The sequence below is a fragment of the Physeter macrocephalus genome, chromosome 18 (genome assembly GCF_002837175.3).
Source record: "Physeter macrocephalus isolate SW-GA chromosome 18, ASM283717v5, whole genome shotgun sequence".
In the NCBI taxonomy this organism is placed as follows: domain Eukaryota; kingdom Metazoa; phylum Chordata; class Mammalia; order Artiodactyla; family Physeteridae; genus Physeter; species Physeter macrocephalus.
Genome location: NC_041231.1, coordinates 95,061,065 through 95,068,414, shown reverse-complemented (window position 1 = coordinate 95,068,414; position 7,350 = coordinate 95,061,065).

Sequence of the window (7,350 nt, the reverse complement as noted above, 5' to 3'; positions counted from 1 at the left end):
AGATTGCTTTTGCTATTTGGGGTCTTTTGTGTTTCCATACAAATTGTGAAATTTTTTTTTCTAGTTCTGTAAAAAATGCTAGTGGTAGTTTGATAGGGATTGCATTGAATCTGTAGATTGCTTTGGGTAGTAGAGTCATTTTCACAATGTTGATTCTTCCAATCCAAGAACATGGTATATTTCTCCACCTATTTGTATCATCTTTAATTTCTTTCATCAGTGTCTTATAGTTTTCTGCATACAAGTTTTTTGTCTCCTTAGGTAGGTTTATTCCTAGATATTTTATTCTTTTTGTTGCAATGGTAAATGGGAGTGTTTTCTTAATTTCACTCTCAGATTTTTCATCATTAGTGTATAAGAATGCCAGAGATTTCTGTGCATTAATTTTGTATCCTGCTACTTTGCCAAATTCATTGATTAGCTCTAGTAGTTTTCTGGTAGCATCCTTAGGATTCTCTATGTATAATATCATGTCATCTGCAAATAGTGACAGCTTTACTTCTTCTTTTCCTATTTGGATTCCTTTTATTTCTTTTTCTTCTCTGATTGCTGTGGCTAGTACTTCCAAAACTATGTTGAATAAGAGTGGTGAGAGTGGGCAACCTTGTCTTGTTCCTGATCTTAGTGGAAATGGTTTCAGTTTTTCACCATTGAGAACAATGCTGGCTGTGGGTTTGTCATATATGGCCTTTATTATGTTGAGGAAAGTTCCCTCTATGCCTACTTTCTGCAGGGTTTTTATCATAAATGGGTGTTGAATTTTGTCACAAGCTTTCTCTGCATCTATTGAGATGATCATATGGTTTTTCTCCTTCAGTTTGTTGATATGGTGTATCATGTTGATTGATTTGCGTATATTGAAGAATCCTTGCATTCCTGGGATAAACCCCACTTGATCATGGTGTATGATCCTTTTAATGTGCTGTTGGATTCTGTTTGCTAGTATTTTGTTGAGGATTTTTGCATCTATGTTCATCAGTGATATTGGCCTGTAGTTTTCTTTCTTTATGACGTCTTTGTCTGGTTTTGGTATCAGGGTGATGGTGGCCTCATAGAATGAGTTTGGGAGTGTTCCTCCCTCTGCTATATTTTGGAAGAGTTTAAGAAGGATTTTTCTTCTTCTTAAATTTTCTTCTTCTTAAAGTACTTCTTTTAATAGTCTTTTAGTGGGATAGTCTATAGGTGGTAAAGTCTTTGTCTCTGCCTAAAATGTTATTTGCACTCATTCTTGAATTAGTAACAAACCAGAAACTGAAGTACAGATTGACTTTCTCTCAGAATTTTGGAACTATTCCATTGGCCTCTTGATGGGAGAGCATGAGTCTTGGAGATACAGATAAGCATGGGTCGGATAGATGTTCAACATAGTACAGGGATCCTGGAGCAAGGGTATGACCAGTGAGAAGTAGACCTGGAAAGGTGCTTGGAGTCAGGTCAGCAGGATTAACCTGGTTCAAAAGAAAGAGGGGACTTTGGCATCAAACAGACGTCAGGCCTGGAGCTGCCATTCACCTGCTGTCTGACCTTGAGCGATTTAAAACTAGAATAAGCTTGTTATTTCAAGTTGTTTTTTTTTTTTTCAAGTTGTTTGTTTTTTATTTTTTGAAGAATGATCCAACCTATCCCTTTACAGAATCCATATCAGGGATGCCCCAACCTTTAGTTAAGGGCTATATTTCATTTCCTTAGAGGCTGGAGATCCCCAAATGAAGGCGGTATAGACAGCAAAGTCTCTGAGCTAGGAGAAAGGAAGAATGCCTCTGCCTGCAGCTTTCCCTTCTCTGCTGGAAATCCAAAGAAACTAAGAGTCAAGTGTGACAGCTGCAACCACGATACAGTTCTTCTGAACAGGATTTTGAGACTGATAGACTAATTATGATCATCTTGCTGGATTTGAAGCTCAGCTCCATCATTTTTCTGGCCCTTATGATCTTGACAATCCTTAAACTAAGACTTTTTTCATCTACAAAGGGGGGTAATGACAGTATCTACCTCACAGGGTTGTTGAAATGATTTCAGGAGACAGTGCATATGAAATCCTTTACACCCAATAATGATGCAATGGGGTATTTGTTAATATTAAACAGATGTATCATTTTGCCCACAAATCATGTTACTCTCTGGCTCTCCACTCTTTGTGTCAGTTCCACGTCCTCCGTCACAGAGTGGTGGGTACTATCTTGAGCACAGCTTAGCTTTCAGACCTCACCTCGGTAATAAGTAACCTTGAGAGCCATGTTTTGTTGAATGAGAAAGGGTTGTTTTAATTCCAAGAGCCTTCCTTTACATATTCAAGCAAAGTTTGGAGGTCTGAGCATTTTGTTGAGTCAGAGTATAGAGAGACCCGCTCTATGGTGTAAAGGTGGTTCCTGTGAGACAGGAAGGGAAGGAGAAAGATGGAATCAAGAAAGGGGATGAGAGAAGAGATTGAGACCATGGTGGGGCTGCTTCCTGGTCTGTAGGAGGAGACCTAGTCCACCATGTCTTTGTCTGGGATAAGATGTTGGGAAAACCATTAGAAGCTAAGACAGCTTGAGAGGGAATTTGAGACTGCCTAGGCTGAGGTCTGCTTCTCCCTGTTGGCACCCTCCCAGCCTTGCTTTGGTAGGATGGAGGGAAGGGATGGGCTCCAGAAAGCATCCACCTTGTCCCTCTTGTGGCACGGATAAGTTCCTGAAAGACACCATGAATGATGCAGAAGAATTAACAGCTGAGAATTTTAAGTCACCGTGACTGTCCAGGGTTTGCCACGCATGGGCACTCCTGTACGGAGTGCCATGCAGGGGCTGCACTGTGGACAGCCCAGATCTGGAGCAGGAAGAGCTGAGCCTCATAAGAACCAGTGCAAGACCAGCAGGGAAAGCTGGTCAGCAGAGGACGTTTGCCAGGTTTCCTGGGAGCAACTGTCCTCAAAAAGTTTCTCAGAAGACAGACCATCACTGACATCAGTGGTGGATGAAGACAGAAGTCTGTGCCCAAAAATGAGATGAGAAAAGCTACTCCTCAACCGGGGTCAGCAGGAGGCAGCAGAGGGCAACAGATGACGGGCACCTCTCCTGGCTGACGGGACAACTAAAGGTGCCTTCTAGACCCATCCTGGGAGGTGAGGAGGAACAGAGAAGGGAAGAGCACCCCAACGCTGAGTTTGAGTTGACTGAATATTTACCTGAATCTAATTTTTTTTTAATTTAATTTATTTTTATTTATTTTATTTTTGGCTGCGTTGGATCTGAGTTGCTACGCGGGGGCTTTCTCTAGTTGAGGTGAGTGGGGGCTACTCTTCATTGCGGTGCGCGGGCTTCTCATTGTTGTGGCTTCTCTTGTTGCGGAGCACGGGCTCTAGGCGCGCGGGCTTCAGTAGTTGTGGCACGTGGGCTCAGTAGTTGTGGCTCACAGGCTGTAGAGCATAGGCTCAGCAGTTAATGGCGCACGGGCTTAGTTGCTCTGCGGCACGTGGGCTCTTCCTGGACCAGGGCTTGAACCCGTGTGCCCTGCATTGGCAGGCGGATTCTCAACCACTGTGCCACCAGGGAAGCCCCCCGAGTCTAATTTTAAACATGAAGAAACAACCCAGGAATCCTTTTCTACATATCTGCACCATTTTTTGTTCGCCTACTTTTACTTTATTTTTTAACCTGTTTTTCTCTTCTAAACTATTTTTAAAAATCCCTTCATTTAAAAGTTTTTCCCAGTCATCCTCTTTTGGATTTAGAGTTTTATTTTACAAGCTTCAAGAGCCTTGAACCAACCCTTCTGCATATTTCCAAACATTTGGATGTGTATGACATTTTAATAGTAAAATAATCCTACCTTTGTCAGTGTCTTCATTAAAAAAAAAAATCCTACATTCATAAACTCTTCTTTTGTTGGCAGTTTTATTTCTAAAGCTAATCATTAATATTGCTTGCCTTAATAAGAAATGATGTGTTTGAATTTCCTAAGATTCATTTTCTATTTTGCATGAAGCCATCAAATCTATTCATTGTACCTCTAATGAGGCAAATCTGAAAAGAATCAAATGTGAAAATATAACTATAAATAGAAGCATAGTTAATAGTTCCCGATCATTTGCCTCTACCAGAAATATTAGTGCTGTATGATTATTGGCTATAACTCACATATTCAGATAATCCTAGTATTTTCACTTTTTACTCCATGGAAATGTGGCTTTCCTTTTGACCTTACTGTTTACAAATGAGTTGGATTTCTACATTCACTCATAGGTTCCAGTTAGCTTTGCTTTGGCCCATGGCCTCAGCCCTATAATTCTTAACAAATTACGGTCGTTTTAAAATATGTCTACAAATTCTTAGATGTTCTCTTTTCAAAAGGAAGAGCCCAATTCCCTCCCCTGCATTCCTGACTCACTTCTAATGAATAGAACATGGTGGAAGTGACAAAGTGTGACGTCTGAGATGAGGTCATACAAGGCTTTGTGGCTTGTGTTTACTCTCCAGAGCCGCTCACCCGGGAGAAGCCAACCATCACGTCATGAGGACACTCAAGCAGCACAGAGAGGTCTGCATGGAGAGGAAGCACCAGCTCACCAGCTGTGTGACTGAACCACCCGAAAAGTGGGTCCTCCCAGATCCAGTCAAGCCTTCAGGTAACTGCGGCTCTGGCTGATATCTCGACTGCAGCCTCATGAGCAGCCGGAGGCAGAACCGCCTAGAACCGTCCACGCCGGAATTCTGGACCTGCAGAAATTGTGAGATAATAAAGGTTTATTGTTGCTTTAAGCTGCTGAGTTTAAGGGTAGTTTATTTTGCAATAGGTAACTAATATTAATGCACTGGCTTTCTCACACATATATACCGCTACATATAAAAGGACTAGGAAATAAACGTTGGTGACTTGGCATTCTCATATCATCATGAAGACACCCTTGGATGTCAGTGGGACTGAGGTTAGACCTTAAATCATCATTCTCGGTGAATTGCTCTTTTCTTGGCTGATGCTGTGACTAAGTATTTTAACTCTGGTGTTTCTAAGTGGCTTATTTGTGGTTAACCATATGCTTGGTAAAGATTATGCTGATTCAACAAGTGTGACTAATCAACTACACGAAGGTGTGGCACGCTAGACTAAGAAAAGACAAACAATAACAAAGAAACCCAAGAACATCTCTATATGACTTGGTTCAGGCAGATAAAGTTGTTATAAACACCAGTGTCTTCTGGTTTTAAAATGTAAATAGTTACGAGTGTTTTAGGTATCATGAAAGGGTCAAGTTGGTTTGTACTACTCTTCCCCAAACCAAACCGGGCCTTCTTCCCCTTTCTGAGTTGATCTTCTTCCACAGACTCCAATTCTAACTTACCTTTTTCTTTGTGAAACATTCATTGTTCTATTAATCAGCCTCTCAATGTCTTCATAAATAGGGTCCCACAAAGATTCGAGAGTTCCTTTCTCAGGGACACAATCTGGCAACGAGAAACCTACAATAATAAGCTCGAAGATGGTGGCTGTTGCCAACTGGGCTCAGATGACAGTGACTGAGGCACCCCAAGCATCTTCTCGAGCTACAGTCTTCTCAGCACTGAATGCAATGATACGGGCACCCCTCACAAAGGAGAGAATAACTTGTTTTTCCAAAAATACACAGCGGTAGAGTGTGTGTCCCAGAACATCAGAAAGATGAAGACTGAGTTTTATTTCAACTTAAATTAATTCACAGTGTCTGAGAAAAAAAAATGACCATTAAGTGGCCCTCAAATCTACAATTATCTTTCCCCTCAGCTCAGGGGATTAGAAACAAATGACAAGCAGGTTAAGTAGAAGACTGTGGGATTTTTCCACTCCTGTCAGCTCCAGTTCATAATGTATTAAAGGGGAGAACTTGTCTCCTGGCATTCTCGAGGAGTCTTCCATATTCCAGGTTCCCCCACCAGCAGGATGCTGTCCACCCCCAGATGCCTGGGGATGAGAACAGACTGCCTTTCTCCCCAGGTTAGGAGAAAACCTGAGACAAACTGCTACAAATTACAGACTGACTTCCTGTTGTTGTTTTTTAATTTAGGAGGTAGGTTCCATATTACAGAAAGACACCTGTGCTAGCGTTAGCGCAGTAAGTTCAAGGCTGAAAACAACAATCTCTCTACGTGGTTGTGTACTGGTAGCATCCTTTTCTACTTTTAGCTCTTGGTCTAGAAAAGAAAGCAAGAACTCTTACTCAATTACATCTTCTTTCCAGACTTTTCAAATTTACATGACCGGAAAGCTTTACTTTTTAAAGATTAATCATGTAATTAGTTATTTTTTTTTCCCCAACATAGTTCTAAAGCTTGAATATTGTAACTTTCAAAATAAGTACTGGCTAGAGAAGGATTTTTGGAAGATCGTATCTGGCCCTTACTTACCCTGAAGGTATTTTTTATGAACAGTCATTCTTTCTGTAAGTTGGTACCTTAGAAACACAGGGCTAAATTTTTGCTATGATAAACTGTGTGTCCAAATAATGATAAACAAATGTGATGACAGCAGTAATACCGTACTTTGGAAATTAACTGGTAAACACACGCCTATATTTAACTATCCAGTATGTTCTAAAGCCAGTGTGCGCTCCCATAGTCAATGACAAATGACAATGTCCATGACCAAATACCACTGACCTCATACTAGTAAAGGGAATGACAGTCTGCTCATTTTGTCTTAAAACTGTATTTGTGGTTGTCATGATTTATTTAAACATTAAATAGCTGCTTTCCTGCCCCAACTCCCATTCCATAAAATTCAAATAATTTGGGTTTTCCCCCACCTACTTTTTCCTGGAAGTCTATGTAAGTCACTCCCTTTCGAGAACAGGCTAGACCTAGCTCCTGACCACATCAGAAAGGCTCTTGTGAACCTTTTCTGAAAAGATTCTGGAAAACCGTTTTTAGATAACTCTTTCACCTTAAGCTACCTTGAGCCACTGTTTCCAGGGTGGCAGGCCCTGCTGCTTCCTCTGAAGAAGTGCTTGATCGTCGTGACCACGTGTAACCCACCTCGGCCCGTCTGCTGCAGACGCGCCTCGCTAATGTCGTCCAGTCTGGACTTGGGACACTCACCACCGCCTTCTGCCCTCTGAAGGCGCCCGCTCCTCCCTTAAGAGGCCCATCCCTCCATGACACGTCACCAGACAGAACGCCAGGAGACACTGACGGAAGCGTGGGCTGAATCCTGGCTCTGCCGCCTGCCCCCTCACCAACGTCTCCACCTCCGTTTTCCTTTCGTCCAACACTTAATAACAACAGAACCTATGGCATCCGCTGCTGTGAGGATTAAGTGAGATCTGTATCAAAAGTTGGGAACGGTGCCTAGTACACAGTAAACCCTCAATGAATGTTTGCTGTTACTATTATTGTTTAA